General features: G+C 42.8%; 1 protein-coding gene across 2 annotated transcripts in view; it reads right to left on the bottom strand.

Moving 5' to 3' along the window:
• Positions 1-7,836, bottom strand: part of LOC147098705 (serine-rich coiled-coil domain-containing protein 2-like) — a 730,402-nt gene extending 722,566 nt beyond the window's left edge. Inside the window, exon 1 of one of the 2 annotated variants that reach the window (XM_085970759.1) lies at positions 7,722-7,836. The gene's annotated coding sequence lies outside the window, so the exon portion shown is untranslated. The remainder of the gene's footprint in view (positions 1-7,721) is intronic. The other variant, XM_085970755.1, reaches the window with a different exon arrangement.
• Positions 7,837-20,831: the final 12,995 nt, after the last annotated feature.

Below are 20,831 nucleotides of genomic sequence, written 5' to 3'. Positions count from 1 at the left end.
ATTATCCATAATAAGGCAATCGGAAGCCTTTTGTGGTCTGGTGAGTAGGATTATTACCAAAAAGCTTTAGCAAAGAATGATTTAAATAGAAGATCTATGCAGTACAGTTTAGTGACAGCAATCGTTTCTGTTAACAGTCCACAGGTGGAAAAAGTTGGCATTGCATACAATACCAAAATATATGTAAGATTCAGTTACCAGTCTGCTAATTTAGTAAAGGGAAATCTATTGATGTCATAGTGCATTTGAGAATGTCAACGGAAGGCTGAGTAACCACTGTTAACTCACTCACACTATTTTATAAGCAGAAGTTGCTTTGGGGGAGTTTTTAAAAAATCATGCTCATTGCAGTGTGTTACAGGATTAAGGATGTTGCTGCTGTTTGTGTCATTTGAACCAACTGACGATCACATCACATGAAGATACTGCGGTTACCATGAGATTGTTTCCCATCAACAATTTACTGGACTGTGAAAATTGCATCAAAAAGAGATTTGTGAAAATGTTTTTGTACCTGTAGCTTCCTGGTAAAAACCACAACATCCTTATGAATAAATTGCAGTTTCCTGCATCAATCTGAATAGCTTCACGCAGAACCCCTTGACCTTCTGGACAAATCAGATGCATGCACAAAGAAAATCTATGGCTTCCTGTGTAAAATGTGAGACTCTAAGTGCACATTGCAACTCACACTGCATCCAATCATGTTCTGCATCCAATCATGTTCTGCATCATACTGAATGCTTCTGTCAATCAGCCATGCTATTCAAATCAATGTTGTAGCCTCCAGACTCATTTGTCAATTAAACATGCAATGTACAAAAATCTGAATTGACACAGCCTATTCCAAGTGAATGGAAAATGAGAGAATTTAACATCTGCTGAAATAGCTGATGTTTAGACACTCACCCGTTATTGTCTTCATGTCATTTTATATTTAAGAAACAATTGATTATAATTAGTTTTTAATGGGGACAATGCTGTAAATATTTGAACATTTCCTGCAAGCTTTTAACTACTGTGCAGCTAACTTGAGCACAAAAATCTAGGCCGACACTCCAGTGCGATGCTGAGAGAGTGCTACACTTTTGGAGGTGCCGTCTTTCAGATGAGACGTTAAACTGAGGCCCCATCTGCGCTCTCAGGTGGACATAAAAGATCCCGTATTTCGAAGAAGAGCAGGGGAGTTATCCCCGATGTCCTGACCAATATTTACCCCTCAATCAACATCACTAAAAACAGATTATCTGGTCATCATCACATTGCTGTTTGTGGGAGCTTGCTGCATGCAATTTGGCTGCCGCGTTTCCGACACTGCAACAGTGACTACACTTCAAAAGTACTTAATTGGCTGTAAAGTGCTTTGGGACGTCGGTGAAAGGCGCTATATAAATGCAAGTCTTTTTTATAAGCCAAATCACCAGGACCCCAAAATTGTATTGAAGTCTAGCAGTTTTTATACTAGCTGTAATTATATTATGAACAGCACTTGCCCACTTGTACCTAAACCCATCAGAATATAATGTTTCCTTACTGTGTAAAAGCTGGTTAACATAAGAGTCTGTTCTCTAAACCTTCTCACTCACACAGCTTTGATGCACGTTATTAGGTGCACTTTGGACAAAATCTACAGATGCAAAAATATGGAAAGATGACGAAACACACGGCTGGGATAAATCAATCTGTAGTACACTTCGAGTAAGAGACAGTCTGGCGTTTTATGACTTGTGTAGTTGTCATGGTCAACTCTTATACATATATTCCATAAAGTACACAAGTTGCATAACTACCACAGCATGGAAGCCAAAATTTGAAAGAGGGAGGTATACTGAGTGACAACACGTAATTATCAAGCATCTCCCAAACAACAGTTCAGCAGCTCCAAACAAGGCTTACTGCCCTTTATTGGGAAAGGTGAAGGGCCAAGCCCCATAATGGAGGACACCACCAAGGTTGAAAAGAATAAAAGAGATGAGGCAAATCAGGAAGTAGTGATTAGGTAACACCAAGCTCGGCTTTTAAAAGCTTCAAGATTGCAGAGGAATGAAAGGCGGATGAGATAAGGAATCCTGGAAGTCTGAGGTACCAAGAAAGAGCAAGAGTGACAGGCTGTGCAATGAGTCTTGAGCCTGTGAAGATATAGGAGCAGCATTCAAGTCTTGGTGGACTTGGACTTTAAAGAGAGTTAAGAGTTTTTGAAGGTGGAAGGAAGTGGGCAGAGGACAGTGAGGCTGAGAATGTCGACAGATGAAAGACTAAGTATGAGGTCATACAAAAAGGCTTGTGACGGAATAAAAATAACTAAGAATTGAGAAACAAAATTTTCATTGCCCGATTGAAGAGCATGGAGGAGATCACGATGGAGTGATTAAGGTCTTGCACCAAAAGAAATGGAAGCCATGTGCACTTGAGGGTACTCAATCTGAAGAAAGTTGAAGAATCAAGAGTGGAATGATCAGCAGACTGTGTTCAATGATGAGTGGAGGTGGTCAATGATATGAAGAATGATAACAGTGGAAAAGAAGTCCGCCCTGGGAAACCTCTTAGTTAACAGAAAAAGTGTCAGTGAACGGAGCCATCAATTAGATGGAGCAATTTGAAAGGAAGTTAAATAGCTGCAAAGATGGTATTAGTGAGAGACTATATGACAACAAATAAAAACATGCTGGGAACACTCAGCAGGTAAAGCAGCATCTGTGGAGAGAGAAATAGGGATAACGTTTCAGTCCAATGCTCTTTAATCAGAACTGGAAGAGGTTAGAGAATTAACAGTTGATAAGCAAGTACAGTGCCAGGGAGAAAGGAGGGGGCAGGGAGGAAGAGGGCAGGAAAGAACAAAAAGGAAGGTCTGTGATAAGGTGGAGTGCAAAAGTGATTAAATGACGAGAGAGAAGATAGTGCAAGACAAAGGCGGGTGGTAATGGAACAATAAAGGAACGAAAGATGGGTCCAGACGAGATGTAAACGGCAAACAGCAGTACCATTACCAGCACCTGCCGTCAGAGGAAAATCGGAGCAATGGTTAGGATCTAAAGTTGTTGAACTCAACGTTGAGGCCGTAAGATTGTAAAGTGCCTAATCGAAAGATGAGGTGCTGTCCCTGGAGCATGCGTTGATAAAGTTCTTCAGAAGTGCATGGTGTCAGATCCTGCTCAAGGCTTTAGTAGAGTCCATGGCAATGATAAAATGATTCATCAAAGTATCCATGAGCAGAGTGCAAGAGACGAGTGGCATAGGTAATGTGGTCACAACTGGAATGGCTCACTGGTTACGGTGTGTGATGTGTACTGTAGCCGTATAAAATACTCCATTGAATTTATATTGCATTTCTTAATTGCAATATGCTTAAAACCATCTAATTCCGACTAAAGATCAATCTTGAACCTCGTCACCGAAAGCAGTAGAAGCATCTGCTCTTCTAGACTGCTGACAAGCTAACTTGTTACGCACTGTGCTTGTGAAGAGCAGCCCACAAAAGAGGTCAAAGTCTGACCTGGTCACTTCAGTGACATGGCCCGGTCAAACCTTAATATGCAGTCTCCTGAGAGAATCAGACCATAGAAAAAGTTTTCAGGCAATTAAGAATTGAACTTAAGGGTTTCAGTTCTTATCACCAAACTCAAGCACAGGTAAGAAGGTACAGTCAGAATTAAATCATAAAATAAATGAGTGGCATATGTAAAGAATAAGACATTTAAAACTGCAAATAGAATAATGAAGGTGGAAAATAGGGAATTATGTTTTAATAATGGTACATTAATATTCCAGTAATAAAACTACCACTGATTTCCAAATCAAAGTAAGCAAAAGCAAAATTTATAAAATGACAGCAATCTCTTGCGTTGTCAATTCCTTACTCCTTAATTGTCAAATGTTAAGAGCATATTTTAGCTGGCAGTTCATTCCATATATCTATTACTTTTCTAAAAAATATGTTTTGTTTAAGGCTCATTAACACAGTGTAACGGGTTAATATTTTAATATAAATTGCTGTTAAATGAATGTGGTACAGGTTAAACTAGATAAACTTTCATTCTACGGGATTTGAAAATAAGTCACAGATGGTAAGCAGCAGCAAAATATTTGATCGAACAGTGATCTTTGAGGGGAACAAGTGTTTAGTCCATCTGGCACCCATTTTCCCTCCCCCTACTTCACATATCAATAACACAATGGGAATGTCCATTAGACAGTTCCACTCCGACTGCTCCACTCTTGACAGCAGTATTCAATGGCCCCAAACGTCTGAACAACGTTTTACCCAGTTGTCGAATGCAGCTGCCTACTGGACCTGCAAAAAGCAATGCTATGTTATGAAAGGCAGTGACCTTTTATAATGGCCTTTCACTGTGAATTACTCTCGGAGCTCTGATTCCCACTGTTCAGCCTGTTCTACAATGTACAGCACTTATATAATTTCAGATCATGGCCTTCAACTGATCTAAATGCAAGCAACCCCACTGAAGATCTGACGGTGCAAATGGCTACTGTGCTACTTAGCTACTCTGAAGGAATTCTGTCATTTTCAAACGGTACCGTTCTCCATAGCCAGTCAAGGTCAGCAATTTAAAACTGATCCTCAACATACAAATTCCTATCCCAAACACAACACTGATCTTTAAAAAGCCCTACAACGCTTGTAATAAATGGGTGATTGTTGCTGAGAAAACAGCTTTTTGAGTAATATCAAGGAAAACAGCAAAAATAGCAGGTCACACAGGGATTCTGTTTAAACATAGTTTAGAAGATTTAGAAAGACAGTCATAATAAAATTGTAAAGTAATTTAATCCCCACCTTTAAAGTCTTTCAAAAAATAAGTGGCTTAGATTGCACAGATAGTCTGACAAAACCCAGCACAAAATAGATTAACACCTCAGTTATTAAACTTGAAAGCAATTTAAATTGCATAAAAGTAATTGCATTAGAGAATTACCAGGTTTGATGCAAAACTTACTGTATTTCTTGGCCTCACCAGAAAAATCACATGATAAATCATTTTAACACCATGGAGCATATTACAGAATTTCAATAGTCCCCACCACTTGCGTCGTCCATGCTTATTGTGGGTAACCGCCTATATCGGGCCAATGGTGCTTTTACATTCAATACAATTACAAAGGCACCGCATGCCGGCTATTTTGGCCATTTCAATAAGCTTTTCGCACCTCGCTAAAGTGCAATTAAATATTGTTTACTGTTGATCTGAGGAGCCGAGTGGCTTAGTACTGCAATGCCACTGTAATGCAAAAATGTTTTAGCAAAAAGGAATCCATTTGGTACAAATCTTTCCCCATAACTCGATGAGGTAAAGCTGAATCTCTGCTTGAAGTACTCCCGAGACTTGGCCACAACACTCCTCGGGTCTATTGAAAGCACTGTCCACCCCTTTTGTCTGTTTGTAACCCCTAAGCAGCTTCAATCAGCTGTTCGCTAAATGCAGATGATCTGTCTCCTTTAAATATATAGATTAGTCTTGCTGCAACATTGATTAAAGTAATTTGAAAATGGCTGTTATTGTTTTAAGTAAAGAGGGGTCGGATAATCAATAATTTTACCAATAAGCACACTTGATCAGTATGCTGTACTGCACTATATTACATAAAGTTCACCTGTCTATAACCAGAAGGATCCCACTTTCATAAAGCAACATGATTTTCTTGCTACTCCGACTGTATTTTCTATCAGTGGATTTGAATGTTGCCCAGGTTTGACACTTAGAATCATGTAGTATCTCTCTAAAGGCTGATCAATGCGGCTCGGTTACTACGGTCTAGCAATTCCTATGTTCCTAATATATTTTTACCTCTTGCTCACATTGTTAACATCAGGCTCTCAGGTTTGGTGCAACATGGATTAAATTCGAAGTAAAGCACGTGCGACTCTGCCAACAATGTACCTACACAGCCTAAGTGAAACATATTCCCCCGTATGATATATTTGTTTCCCAAATTACTCTGAGCAAGAAAGCCAACTGTTTACCAAATTGTTTTGCACTGTGATCTCCAGAGGTCAAGTGAGAGTTGCCAAGTGTGGCACCAAGGGGCCTTAGCAAAACTGAAGTCAATGGGGAACAAGGGAACAACTCTCCAGTAGCTGGAGTCAGACAAGGCACAAAGGAAGATAGCTGTGGTTGCTGGTGCTCAATAATCTCTAGGACATCCCTGTAGGATGCAGGGCAGATTCCTAGACCCAACTATCTTCAGCTGCTTCATCAATGACCATCCCTCCATCATAAGGTCAGAAGTGAAGCTGTTCGCTGACGATTGCACAGTGTTCTGTTCCATTCGCAATTCCTCAGATAATGAAGCAGCCCATGCTATGCATGAAAGAACTGAACATCATCCAAGCTTGGGCTGATAAATGACAAGTAACATTCACACCATACAAGTGCCAGCCAATGACCATCTCCAACAAGAGAGTCAAACCCCTCCCCTTGACAACCAATGGCATGATCATCACCGAATCCCCTAACATCAACATCCTGGGGAGTCACCATTGACCAAAAATTCAACTGGGCCAACCTCAAACGTTGTGGCTACTAAAGCAGGTCAGAGGCTGGGTACTGTGTGATGAGTGGCTCACCACCTAATTCCCAGAAGCCTTTCCATCATCTACAAAGTACAAGTCTGGAATACGACAGAATATTCTCCACTGGCCTGGATGGGTGCAGCTGTAAACACTCAAGAAGCTCGTCACCCATCCAGAACAAAAGTCCACTTGATTTGTACTTCACCCACTAGCTGAAATATCCATCACCAGCGAACCGCCGCCACAGCGGGTTCTAGCGACAGCGGGTTCTAGCGACAGTGTGCACTGCAACAACTCGCCAAGGCTTCTTCGGCAGCACCACCCAAACCCATGACCTCCACTACCCGAAGGACATGGGCAGCAGGTGCATGGGAACACCACCATCTTCAAGTTCTGCTCCCCCACTGCGCTTCCTTATCCAACACTATATTGGTAAAAAAAATTACAACTATGAAACTGATTTTCTTTAGGTCAGTGATATGACCAGTGATTTATAATTTTCAATATATGAGAAAAAGATTCATTTAGATATTGTGATTTGGGTTGATAACAGCATTGAGAAGATAAGGTAGTTCTTAGGTTAGAATGTGCTACAAGGCAGCTATACCCAACAAACTGCATAAATAGACAGCTGGGAGTTAATTAGGAGAGTTTTGGGGTTTTTTTTGCTACTGTTGCTGTTGGCAGCTGTCATGGTAAACAGCAAGGTCCTGGGATTGAAGTATATGATCTGAAGCGTTTTCCAACATGAAGAACAAATAAGATATTCTGTATATATTTTGTCCCTACTAATTTAACAGATAAACCTGGTAGATGAGATTCCACTTTTATATTCATAAAGCTAATGATCTGAATGCCTAAATTTAAACTATATGATCAAATGATGGGCTGATTTTCCACATACATCATACTACATGGTTCCAACAAAACACTGCATCAGATGTGTAGTCTGAAGTATCTTGGCAGCACGGAGATTTTCTTTCCTTCACTAAAAAAGTCAAGATGTAAAAAAAAGACATTATAATCACGCGGTGGAGTTTTTTTTTAAGGCATGGTCAGTTCCTGGATTAACCGGCACTGAAAAACTCAATTGCCATGTTTGTGATGTCATACGTGTGGTATTTGCTGAAGCTCAATCTTTTTCTGTTGTCTAATGCAAATATAAAATGTGATGCAATTGTTTTCTACATACCTGGTAAATTCTCCAATGAAATAATTTCAGATCGAAATGTTTGGCTTCAAAAAAAAGTCTCCCCAGTTGCAGCAGCTCACTGTACACTCCATAGAGTTGTACTGTGCAAGATTCAAGCTCCCGATCAATTCTAAGATAAGAAGGAAAAGAGGAAGAATTTCTAGAAGATCCGAGAACAGAAGTATCATCTTACCCCTAAAAGGCAGGTCATTCACTTTGTACACTGGAGGCATTAGCATACATTTAGCTTAAACTTAACAGGCTGGAGATGACTATTCCCAACGCATTTCTTTGAAAACAAAGAACACTACTTTTTTGAACATGGCACTGAATTCTTTAGCTCAATAGGTAACCCTCTAACCTCAGCTTGCCTCTGCAAGCAAATGATTTAAAATGGACTATAAATCAATTACCAACTCACTCGAAGAAATGCGACTATTTGCAAATCCTAATGAGTGACAACTAAAACGGAGTGATTTTAGTTACTCTTTCTACCAGCTCTTTGATTACTCTTCCAAAAATATGAAAAAAGTTTTACATTTATTATGAAAATATTTGTATATTGTACAAATTTTAACGTTTACATTTATTGCTACCATGTCCACTATTATACAAGTGAGATAGTCCCTTGTAACACGTATTGTAAAACACATGTCACCTGTGTGGATACTGCAACACACCAGGCCACTTCTAAAGAAGTTATCAGGCCTCCTAGCAAAGCTATGCTTGCAACTAAATGGTTCTCTCTGAAATCACTCTGTGCTGTAGTTAATGATTTATCCCGATTCTTTTTCTACTACCTCAGGGGTTCTCCAGGGCAGTCTCCTCTCCTACTTTGTTCTTTCTTTATATCAAAGACATCCACTAGTCATCTATCAGCATTCATTCTTTCACTGTCTCCTGCGATATAAAATCCCAGATCTCTTAAATAGCTAAAGCTAACCTTCAAGAAGCTTGGTTCTTTTCCCCTCAACTCAAACTTTCACAAAACCAAGGTCCGGCCAAGCTCAAAATACTGCTCTTATTTCAAACCTCCATTCTTTTTTCCCCATTTTATTCACAATCTTTCCAATGTGTCTGTTTTATTGATGATAGTTTAAACTTCCTTCTTATTCCTGCTAATCTCCAAACACATCACCCTATATAGTCTTCCTCCTCCTGCATTGTCAAGACTTCACACTTTTTCCTGCTTTCTCATTCTTTCCCAAGACCTCAAAACTGGAACTCCATATAATCTTCACAATTTTTTAATGCCACTGTTATTTTTCTCCTGGGTTGCTTGCAGCAGTGCCTTGGAGATTAACCTTTAATTCCTGGAGACTCTATGACAATCATGGAGGGTTGGCAACCCTTCCATCGGGGCATTGGCTTGCAAGATTATCTGGATCAGAGTGAGAAGAATCCCAGGCCGAGTGACAGGCCAACCGCACCAGGTTCCATTAGCGAGGCAGACTAGCTGGTTCAGCATCAACAGCGCCCTGGAGCTCTGCTAAATTCAGGAATCAGATTACCAAGTCTGCAACATACGATTCAAGATTCAAGATCATTTTATTGCCATATGTAACTAGTACAATGGAATGCTTACTCCCCACTCACTCCCACAATACAAGCATATAAATATAAAAGCAAAAAGTAAAAACAAGTATAAATAAAAACAATAAGCAAATAAGCAGAAAGTATAGCAATAACAGTCCAAGTTGCAGGATATGATGAATAGTGCCAAAAAGCCTCAATTACCACTGGAAATAATAATGTAATATGATAAATATATGGTAATATAAGTATATAATATATATATTTACATAAACATAACTATAATATGTGGGGCAGTGCGGTTAGCAGTTCAGTAGGCGCACTGCCTGTGGATAGAAACTGTTCTTAAACCTGCTGGTCCTGGTTCGGATGCTGCGGTACCGACGTCCGGACCGCAGGAGGGAGAACAGTTTGTGCCCAGGGTAATTGGGGTCCTGGATGATGGAGCGGGCCTTGTTCCGGCACCTGGTCTGGAAGATCTCCTCGATGGACGGAAGTGCACACGCGATGATCTTTTCTGCCGTATTCACAACTCTCTGGATGGCTTTCTTGTCCTGTGTAGTGGTGTTACCATACCACACATTGACACTACTCATCAGGACACTCTCTATGGTGCCGCGGTAAAAGTTCACAAGCCACTGTGTGCTTATGCCGCATTTCCTCAGGCACCGTAGAGGGTAAAGGCGCTGGTGTGCCTTCTTCAGCGTAGCCTCAGTATTATGGTTCCAGGCCAGGTCATCAGAGATCTGCAGTCCCAGGAATCGGAAGCAACTGACGACTTCCACTGGTGTCCCGTCTATGCTGATGGGGCAATGGTTCCCTCGGTGGCTTCTGAAGTCCACGATGAGCTCCTTAGTCTTGCCAACGTTCAGGGCAAGGTTGTTGTCATTGCACCATCTCATCAGCTGGACTATCTCATCTCTGTACTCCATCTCGTCATCGTTGCTTATCAGGCCAATTACTGTGGTGTCGTCGGCAAACTTGATAATCCGGTTGTTGCTGTGTATGGCTGTACAGTCATGTGTAAACAGAGAGTACAGCCAAGGACTGAGGCAGCAGCCTTGTGGCGCTCCGGTGTTGAGGACCAGAGTGGATGAGGTATTGTTCCCTATTTTCACCACTTGAGGCCTACCAGTCAGGAAATCCAGAATCCAATTGCAGATGGGGGTGCCCAGGCCTAGGTCCCTCAGTTTCAGGACCAGCTTGGAGGGAATAATAGTATTAAATGCAGAGCTGTAGTCAATGAACAACAGTCTGACGTAAGTGTCCCTCCTGTCTAGGTGTTCCAGGGCGGTGTGTAGTGTTAGGGAGATGGCATCGTCTACAGACCTGTTCGCCCTATATGCGAACTGGAACAGGTCCAAGGAATCGGATATGATGCTGCTTATGTGTGTCATGACCAGCTTTTCCAGGCACTTCATGGCTATGGATGTTAGAGCCACGGGACGATAGCCATTGAGGCCTGTTACCTTGGTCTTCTTAGGTAACAGCACAATGGTTGTCTCCTTGAAGCACATTGGTACAACAGACTACTGCTGCAATGAGATGTTAAAAATCTTTTACGAGTTGACATTCCCAAACTTTCAACGCTAGGCATGTCATCTTGAAACCACTGACCCCAAAGAGACCTCTTGCAGATCAGCCCTACAAGGAGGACAGTCAATAGCTTTATGATCTTACTTGAAGCACATGCTATTCTCTGAAGGAGCAAAAACACAGTATCACCTGCCTTGGAGTCACAAATTAGGAATTGAGAGGACACAATCAGGAGGACAAGTTTAAACGTGACAGAAGGTGTGGTGAAAACAGCATGACAGGATAGCACAGGCTTTTAATACATCATATGGATACATATTAGTGGACTTTCCGTGGTACTCCTTTAAGGGCACAAAGTTTTAATTGCTGTTAAATAAACACTGAGGAGCAGAGTTCAATTTCTCTTCAAGCTGCAGGTCAGATCCCTATTTTCTGAGTATGATTGGGAAGGTTCGTCACTGGATATAGATATTCTGGCTCCTGTATCAATTAAGGTGTAATATTGCTGTATTTTGTACATTCAAAATGACTGCCTCGGTTTCTTTATATTTTAAAAACGGCGACGTATCTGCAGTCTGAGACTTCAAAGTCAATGACAGAAAATGTGCACGAGGCATACTTGCTGCTCAAAGAACACTTTCCTCTCTCCTTTCCTTCCCTCCCAGGATTGGCGTTGGGGTAATGAAGCTAGAAAGGTGATGATTTGTATGTTTGCCATCACATTTTTTAATCAGCATCAGAGTTACACACCAGATCCTGGCCAATTGTTCTTATTCATGAATCATACGTCGAACACAAAAAGTGGCTCACAGTGCTCATTCTTTTCCTGAAAACTACATTTTTGTCCTGTTTTTTTTTCTCTTTCCCTCCCAGTGTGCCACAGGACTGAAAACACAAATGATTTTTTTGTTCAATATTAAATAAATTGAAGTTATGCCTCATTAAGAATTGGCAGACCTCGCTGACCCACAATCGGTCCTGTGCAGTGAAAATGTCTAAATTACTTACATCCACCTGGAGGATGTGTATATACTGCCTGTTGCGTCTCAGTTTTGAAATCACTGGCACCTGCTAATGCGACACAAGGGCATGGTTACTCTTCCGCTGCAGACTACTAGTATTCCTCATTCCCTTGTATCGGTTTGTAGACCAGTTTTCCTGCCAGATACATGAATTCATGTAAATATGGATTATAAAAGATAGCTCATTGAACAATAATGAAAACTAAATACATGCATTCAGATTTACAGATAGAAAAACAACAGTGTACCTCAGCTGGTGAAAAGTTCAACGCAAACTCAGTATTGTAGAAACAGTTCAACTTGGACACTGACAGCAATATCTCAGTAAATACCAACAAATTTCCTTTGCTAACTATAGTAATCATATATAAATTTATTGTCAAATATTAGAATGGTGCAAGACATCCTTTAAAACTCTACAAAAATCCCTTCCATTTACTGAAAGTAGCCAGCTGTCTTGTTAAAAAAAATCTCTCGCGTTAGACCAATTTAATCAGTGAAATATTAAATGATGCCGTCTCTCACTTGATTGTTAATGTACAACTAGATTTTGCTAAATGGAACTACAAGCATAATCAAGTGTAGGTTCAAAGATTCATTGCAATACCGTAGTAAATTGCTATTTATTGCAGTTGATACTTGAATTGACAGCTGTCTGATCAGCAGGACTCTCATACCACTGATATACTAGGCCACGTAGGCAATCCAAATTAAAAATATCTCCTAACAATAGAGTCCAAGTACTCAGTTTACACTTCATTCTCAACAAAATCTGAAAACACTAGTTTAGAAGTTGTCCATATGTATCTATTTAAAAGTGTATGGGTCTCATGTTGCCCAGAAGCTAGCGGGAGGAAAGAACATGCAAAAGTCGATAAAGCTGGGCCCTACCCACTGCAAAACCCTCACTCGCATACTGAACCATTACTAAATGGAGCTAAAACAAGCTCTGCAGACAACTGGTTTGTAATTCTTTACCATGATACAGTGCTTCTCAGCAGTTACCTGGTTACAAGATGCTGTTGCAATGCTGCTACTCATTTGTCACAGTCAACCACTTGCTGTGCATTTCCTTTGCTGTCCACAAAACAGACAAAGGAAATGGATTGAGCATGGTATCGTCAGTGTATTGTCATCAGATAGCAGTGCTTCAACATATTTCAATGGCAAGGCTGCAAACTGCCAGCGTGACATCGGCTGTCTCCATTTCTCTGCTCCCCTCACTCACTCCAACCTACCTCCCTCTGAACTCCATTACCTCAGATCCAACCCCGACATGGTCATTAAACCTGCCGACAAGGGTGGTGCTGTTGTAGTTTGGCGAACCAACCTCTACCTAGAGAAAGCTGAACGCCAACTCTCCGACACCACCTCCTACCTCCGCCTGGACCATGGCCCCACTACCGAACATCAAGCCACCGTTTCCAAGACTGTCGCTGACCTCATCTCCTCTGGAGATCTTCCCCCCACGGCCGCCAACCGCACAGTTCCCCAACCCCGCACAGCCGGCTTCTACCTCCTTCTCCCTCCTTCTCAAAATCCACAAACATGACTGCCCTGGAAGACCCATCGTTTCAGCCTGTTCTTGCCGCATGGAACTTCTCTCTTCCTATCTCGACTATTTTTTCTCCCCTTGTCCAGTCTCTTCCCACCTACATCCGCGACTCTTCCGACGCCCTCCGCCACTTTAACAGTTTCCAGTTTCCTGGCCCCAACCGCCTCCTTTTCACTATGGACGTACAATCCCTCTACACCTCCATCCCCCACCAGGATGGCCTTCGGGCGCTCCGCATCTTCCTTGAACAGAGGCCCAACCAGTCCCCATCCACCACCACCCTCCTCCGTCTGGCTGAACTTGTTCTCACATTGAACAACTTCTCCTTTGACTCCACACATTTCCTCCAAATCAAAGGTGTTGCTATGGGAACCCGCATGGGTCCTAGCTATGCCTGCCTTTTCATGGGATATGTGGAACACTCTTTGTTCCAGTCCTACTCAGGTCCCCTCCCTCACCTCTTTTTCCGGTACATTGATGACTGTATCGGTGCCGTTTCCTGCTCTCACCCTGAACTAGATAATTTCATTCACTTGGCTTCCAATTACCACCCTTCCCTCACCTTCACATGGTCCAACTCCGACTCTTCCCTTCCCTTCCTCAACTTCTCCGTCTCCATCTCTGGGGATAGGTTATTGACAAACATTCACTACAAGCCCACTGACTTCCACAGCTACCTGGACTACACTTCCTCCCACCCCGCCTCCTCTAAGAACTCGATTCCATTCTCCCAGTTTCTCCGTCTCCGCTGCATCTGCTCTGACGATGCCACCTTCCATACCAGTGCTTCCGACATGTCTGCCTTTTTCCTCAACCGAGGATTCCCCTCTACAGTGGTTGACACGGCCCTTAACCGTGTCCGTTCTAGCTCCCGCACTTCTGCCCTCACCCCTGCCCCTCCCTCCCGAACCATGATAGAATTCCCGTTGTCCTTACCTTTCACCCCACCAGCCTCCACATTCAACGGATCATCCTCTGCCATTTCCGTCACCTCCAGCGTGATCCCACCACCAAACGTATCTTCCCCTCACCTCCCCTTTCAGCATTCCGAAGGGACCACTCCCTCCACGACATCCTATTCCACTCCTCTATCGCCCCCAACATCCCTTCCCCTGCACCCGGGACCTTCCCGTGCAAGCGCAGGAGATGCAACACATGCCCTTATACCTCCCCACTTCCCACTGTCCAGGGCCCCAAACACCCCTTCCAGGTGAAACAGCGATTTACCTGTACTTCTTGCAATTTAGTATACTGTATTCGCTGCTCACGATGTGGTCTCCCTCTACATTGGGGAGACCAAACGCAGATTGGAAGACCGCTTTGCGGAACACCTCTGTTCAGTCCGTAAGGGTGACCCCGAGCTTCCGGTCGCCTGTCACTTTAATTCTCCGCTCCACTCCCACTCTGACCTCACTGTCCTCGGCCTCTTGCATTGTTCCACGGAAGCTCAGCGTAAACTCGAGGAACAGCACCTCATCTTCCGATTGGGCACTTTACAGCCTTCTGGACTCAACATAGAGTTCAACAATTTCAGATCATAACCTCGGCCCCTATCATATTTATATTTTTTATCCACATTTTTGTTCTGTTCTTCTCTCCCACGTGGCAGCTGTCTTTCATTCTGCCAGCGCAATTTACACTTCATCTAGAGCCATCCTTTGTTTCTTAACCTGTCCCATTACCATCTCCTTTTGCCTTGAATATCTCTTAACCTCGACTAAAAACAAGGGCATATAAGGTAGCCAATCTAGTGGGAGGATAGAGGATTGGGAAAACTTTAAAAGACAGCAAAAAATAACAAAAAGATTGATTAAGGGAAGATAGATTATGAAAGTAAATTAGCAAAAAATATAAAAACATAGTAAGAGTTTTTATAGTTATATAAAAAGCAAAAGGGTGGCTAAAGTAAATGTTGGTCCCTTAGAGGATGAAACTGGGAAATTAATGGTGGGAAATATGGAGATGGCAAAAACACAATGAATATTTTGTATCAGTCTTTACAGTAGAAGACACTAAGAATATCCCAACACTGGACAAACAGGGGGCTAAAGGGGGGGGGGGGGAGGAGCTAAACACGATCAAAATCACTAAGGAAGTGGTACTCGGTAAAATAATGGGATTCAAGGCGGATAAATCACCTGGACCTGATGGCTTACATCCTAGGGTCTTGAGGGAAGTGGCGGTAGGGATTGTGGATGCATTGGTAATAATTTTCCAAAACTCCCTGGACTCGGCAAAGGTCCCGGCAGACTGGAAAACTGCTAATGTAACGCCCTTATTTAAAAAGGGCAGCAGACAGAAGGCTGGAAACTATAGACCAGTTAGCCTAACATCTGTGGTAGGTAAAATATTGGAGTCCATTATTAAGGAGACAGTAACAGGACATTTGGATAATCATAATTTAATAGGACAAAGTCAGCATGGTTTTATGAAGGGGAAGTCATGTTTGACAAATTTGCTGGAGTTCTTTGAGGAAGTAACATACAGGGTGGATAAAGGGGAACCAGTGGACGTAGTGTATTTAGACTTCCAAAAGGCATTTGACAAGGCGCCACACAAAAGATTATTGCTTAAGATAAAAAATCACAGGATTGGGGGTAATATTCTGGCATGGATAGAGGATTGGCTATCTAACAGAAGGCAGAGAGTTGGGATAAATGGTTCATTCTCAGACTGGCAATCAGTAGCTAGTGGTGTTCCGCAGGAGTCAGTGCTGGGTCCCCAACTCTTTACAATCTATATTAATGATTTGGAGGAGGGGACCGAGTGTAACATATCAAAGTTTGCAGATGATACTAAGATGGGAGGGAAAGTAGTGAGTGAGGAGGACATAAAAAACCTGCAAGGGGACATAGACAGGCTAAGTAAGTGGGCAGAGATTTGGCAGATGCAATACAATACTGGAAAGTGTGAGGTTATGCACTTTGGCAGGAAAAATCGTAGAGCAAGTTATTATCTTAATGGCAAGAAACTGGAAAGTACTGAAGTACAAAGGGATCTGGGGGTCCTGGTGCACGAAACTCAAAAGGTTAGTATGCAGGTGCAGCAAGTGATTAAGAAGGCCAATGGAATGTTGGCTTTCATTGCTAGGGGGATAGAATATAAAAATAGGGAGGTATTGCTTCAGTTGTACAAGGTATTGGTGAGACCGCACCTGGAATACTGCATACAGTTTTGGTGTCCATACTTAAGAAAAGACATACTTGCTCTCGAGTCAGTACAAAGAAGGTTCACTCGGTTAATCCCGGGGATGAGGGGATGGACATATGAGGAGAGGTTGAGTAGATTGGGACTCTACTCATTGGAGTTCAGAAGAATGAGAGGCGATCTTATTGAAACATATAAGATTGTGAAGGGGTTGGATCGGGTGGATGCGGGGAAGATGTTCCCGATGATGGGTGAAACTAGAACTAGGGGGCATAGTCTTAGAATAAGGGGCTGCTCTTTCAAAACTGAGATGAGGAGGAACTACTTCACTCAGAGGGTGGTAGGTCCATGGAATATGCTGCCCCAAAAAGCTGTAGAAGCTACATCATTACATAAATTTAAAACAGAAATAGACAGTTTCCTAGAAGTAAAGGGAATTAAGGGTTACGGGGAGCGGGCAGGAATTTGGACATGCGTCTAGGTTCGGATCGGTCATGGCCGTGGGTAGCGGAGCGGGCCCAGGGGCCGTGTAGCCTGATCCTGCTCCTATTTCATGTGTCTAATTCTGTTAGATTCAGGAGATGGTTCTGTGATAGTAGATTGGCAGTTAGGATCGGATCAGCCATGATCTTATTGAATGGCGGAGCAGGCTCAAGGGGCCAATTGGCCTACTCCTGCTCCTATTTCTTATGTTCTTATGTTCCCGCCTTCTCTCCTATCACAGACCTTCCCTTTTGGTCTTTCATCCCCTCCCCCATTTCCCAGCCACTACACTTGCTTAAAAATCTGTTCCATTTCCTGCTTTTTTCCAGTTCTGACGAAAGGTCATCAACCGGAAACATTGACTCTGTTTCTCTCTTCACAGATGCTGCCTGACCTGCTCAGTTTCTCCAGCATTTTCTGGTTTTATTCCAAAAGATAATGTGGTGCTGTATATTCCAACAGTTGCATCACAAACAGCTTTATATTCTTACTTCTTGGTGATTCCCCTCTCCACATTATTGATGACATTTTAGTGACATTTTCTTCTTCCCCTAATTTTCTCCCCTCCTCTCCAAAAAGGTGCTGATTCATGCTGGGGTTTGCATCCAAGGGTGTCACATAGTCACAAGGGACAGATCCCAAGCAGTCAATCTGCATGTATAACCCTCGACAGTGTCACCAGGCTTTCTGTCTATCGGGGAAAAATCACAGATGAACCAGATTCTGTTCTCACCCAATGTTCGCACATGTGCACTTTGTAGCAGAGATGACTGAATATTGATTAGGAGTAGAAACCATGGTTGGTTTTCCCTCCCCAGCCTAACAGAGACCAACTACAGTTAAATTTAGGACTCTGGGCAACCAGTATCCACATCAAACACCTCGTGAGATAGAGCATAGGATCGACACACAGTGCGGCTCCCCTTCTGCATCACACAAACCCTCCCTCCTAATTCTCCCACAACTTTACAACCCCCATTCTCCCACGCACAACGACCCACCTCGGCAACACCCCTTTGCTCCTCCCAGAGCACACCAACCTTTCCCAAATGCTGCACCACCTACCCTACCAAATGACATAGCCCCCTCCTCCATTCTCTATTATTGCTGCACACAATACCTCCAACCTGTCTCCTACTTCAATTCAAACTATACCACCTTCTCTCCTGCCTTCCTCCAGAAGGTGGCACGGTGGCATAGTGGTTAGCACTGTTGCCTCACAGCGCCAGGGACCCGGGTTCAAATCTGGCCTCGGGTGACTGTCTGTGTGGAGTTTGCACATTCTCCCCGTGTTTGCGTGGGTTTTCTTCGGGTGCTCCGGTTTCCTCCCACAGTCCAAAGATGTGCAGGTTAGGTTGATTGGCCATGATAAAAAAAAAATTGACCCTTAGTGTTAGGGGGGATTAAATACGTGGGGATAGGGCTTGGGTGGGATGGTTGTCGGTGTAGGGACCGGGTGCTAGGGTTTGGATGATCAGCCATGATCTCGTTGAATGGCGGAGCAGGCTCGAAGGGCCGAATGGCCTACTCCTGCTCCTATCTTCCATGTTTCTATGATCCTGCACTTCTAAAAATGAGATCAAATAAATCAAACATAGATTGTTAATCAAGACCACTGAATTGCAGTTTCTATGCAAATATCAATAATGGAAATTGAAGACGAGAGTTCCACTTACACTCCCACAATATTTACTGCATAATAAAAATTCAATTTCACTTATTCAATCACTGTAAATCAGTGGCCTTGATAATATATTGTAAGTTACATGGGATAAAATAATATATCCTCCAATGCACTGGAAGCCACTGGCCGATGCTGCATGGAAACCAGAGTTCTAGGTTAAGATTCATTTTTTTACATAAGAAAAGAAACCTCAGTTTAATTCCAAATAAAAATCCCATTAAAAGTTTTACCATTTATAATTTAGTTTAACTTGCAGCAAAACACATCTGATGTTGAGGCTGTAACAGTAAAGCATCCCCTGTTAAACTTGACATGTAAATGAAATACAGGAAACTTTGGTTTATCCGGAGGTTAACTGTCCGGAATGCTCGATCCACCGGCAAAATTCAGGAGTCGGTTCAGTAAGTTTTTTTTCTTTTCGTTGCTTTTTTTTCCCCACCAGTCAGGCTCTGCAACGTCTAGCTGAAGCTGTTGCTAAGCTACAGAGACGCTTGCAAGGTACGGCCGACTGTTTCGAAGCTGTTGCTAAGCAACAGGGTTTGTTGCCAGATACGGAGCTCCGTATGTTTCAACATTAGCGCTGGTTTGTCCGGCAGTTTTGATGGGACGGCAACAGCTCGGTCCCGTCGGTGCCGGATATCACAAAGTTTCCTGTACCTGAAATGAATTATAAGTACCAGCTCAAAATTGTTTGATTCTGTAGTAAATGTAAGCTGGCGTGAAGCCTGGAGTTCCTCCAAGTTTTTCTGCCCACCCTACCCTTATTGCGTTACATATGCTCATGTGCAAGTCTCCGATCTCATATCTGGAAATCATTCAGGCTTTTATGGATTAAGGTGCAAAAGGTAAGTGTGTGTGAAGCAGAGTCTTTAACTCCCACCTACCCAATTCAAAATATTCTGCCTTCTACAGTACCTTACAGAGCAGGATTTCAAACCCCAACCACCCCACTCCCCAACAGAGCATTTGCCATCATCAACCCCTTCCCTGACCACCACTGAGGCAAAGCGCAGCCTTTAACCACCCTTCTCTACCATCACCAAGCTCGTTTCCTGACCTCTTCTCTCTCCCGCCAACGAGCAAGATCTCATCCCCCACCCCAACCCCTCCCCGAACAAGATTACAGCCTTCACTCCCTCACCTAATGAACAAGATGTTGCCCCCTTCCCTCCCACCCCTGCTGACAGCATTCCCATTCCAATACACCCGCTGACTGCCAATCTCTCCTCTTCCAACCTGCCACTGGCCGCAGTTGCTCTTCACAGGCTATCCGTACCTTGTTTCATTGCCCCTTTTCACAGTAGCCTACCACCTAACTGCATTTCTCATCCACAGCAACAAGCCGCTCCCCTCCTCTCACCTCCCATTGCTATCTCCCTCCCTCTCTTCCTCTCCCCTCCCTTCCATTTGCCTCCTGCTCTCTTCCCCTTCCCCTCCCCCCCCCCCCCCCCCACGCCCACCACACAACCCACCATTCTGGTTTCATTACTTTGCATCCTCTAACGCTAACTTGTCTTGAAAAATTCAAATTGGTCTTGATTACCCATCCACACATTACAGGAGATAAACTAGTTAGAATATAAAATTATCCACAGCACTACACTTTGTACTGTGTGCTACAAAAAGATTCATTCATGAATGTAAAAGACTGGTCACCAAGCAACACAAGCACAAGAAACTTGCAATGTTTTGCTGGAGTAAAAAAAACTATGAATGCACAATCAATGGTGCTACATTCTGTTACATGAAAATCCTTCAAAACATGTTGCAGCATGGAAGCAATAATGGAAGTTATCTTTGTATTCACTACACAGGAAAGGAAAAGCAAAAACGCACATACTGGGACAGGGATATGCACAGTGTAGCCTCGGCACAAAGGTGTTAGCGTGTGGGATTTGTCAATAACACTGGAAAATACAACTATAGCTTTTGGTTGACATTTACCAGTTTCAATCAATCTTGACAAAATGCCAATGTTTCCTGTAATCAGGGTGTACTCAAACTATACAATAAGTTGTAATTGATTCAGTAAGGAAGAAACTATACAACAGCACTTGAAATTTCTTACTGTCTGCTGATTCCAAGAATACCCATCATAAACTGAGAAAACAATATTTTGCCCATCAACGAATAGATGAGCAAGATGCTTG

The sequence above is a fragment of the Somniosus microcephalus genome, chromosome 29 (assembly GCF_052327205.1).
Source record: "Somniosus microcephalus isolate GS21.2 chromosome 29, FLI_Smic_1.0, whole genome shotgun sequence".
NCBI classification, from domain to species: domain Eukaryota; kingdom Metazoa; phylum Chordata; class Chondrichthyes; order Squaliformes; family Somniosidae; genus Somniosus; species Somniosus microcephalus.
Note: the sequence above shows the minus strand (reverse complement) of the source record. Positions and strands in the feature narration are given on the sequence as shown.